Source organism: Morone saxatilis, unplaced genomic scaffold, assembly GCF_004916995.1.
Source record: "Morone saxatilis isolate NCDOM2014 unplaced genomic scaffold, NCSU_SB_2.0 Contig12, whole genome shotgun sequence".
Classification (NCBI taxonomy): Eukaryota; Metazoa; Chordata; class Actinopteri; family Moronidae; genus Morone; species Morone saxatilis.
Window position 1 is genome coordinate 778512 of NW_023339674.1, and position 956 is coordinate 779467.

A 956-nucleotide genomic window follows, 5' to 3' on the forward strand; every position below is an offset into this window, starting at 1 on the left:
CACCCCTTTCCACTTGCTTCACAGGGATCAAAAAAGCCATACAACACGAGTACACACAACACAACTCGTATGATAACCTGACAACATGCCTAATTAGGAGGACAGTAGATAATTAGATGAATAACACAAATCAAAATTATGAGGACTAATTAAATATGTGAGGACAGTAGCTATACAACACACAGAAATGACACTAAAGTGCATTAAAGGGCCAAACATGAATAAATGGAACATTTCTAAACACAAACACAAAAGTGAAAGCATTGTGCATTAAGTGGACACACATCTAATTTATGAGGACAATGTTTTACACAACACACAGTTCAACAGCACTGTGCATTATGAAGTAATACCTGATGTATGAGGACACTTTTACAGACAATATAGCCCGCTATATAAGAGCCCCTATATGTACAGTAGTTTGGTATTTTGTGTTTTATAGTTAGTGCCTGTTTCATGTTCACAATCTTACTGTTGTTTCCATACACTTTCATACCACGCACTCAGGTATCTTGTTGTCTTTCTTATGTCTTTTAGCCCATTCGCTCCGCTCTTCATGTGTATACAAGCACATTAATGAGGGATTATAACTTCAATGTCATTGCTAATACAAACTGTAAATAACAGTACAGAGGCAGCAATGGTCATTGCAATTACTTCACTGATACACAGTAGGGGACTGTGTTATGTTACTGTGTGTAATCTCTGAAATACACAATGCTATTTTTGTGATGTGACTTTATAAGACAGCTGATAGATAACATATACAGCAATCAGTAAACGAGGAGCCAAATGTATTTTCTCCCGACAAAAATGCATGTACATTTCTGCTACATGCAAACGTAAGAAATGTGAGGGGCGCTGTGTTGATACACAGATTGTGCACAATGTCTGCTCATTGTGGACTAGAAGGACTTTTGCAGAAACTTTTGAGCTCTCTAGCTCTGTAGAAACAC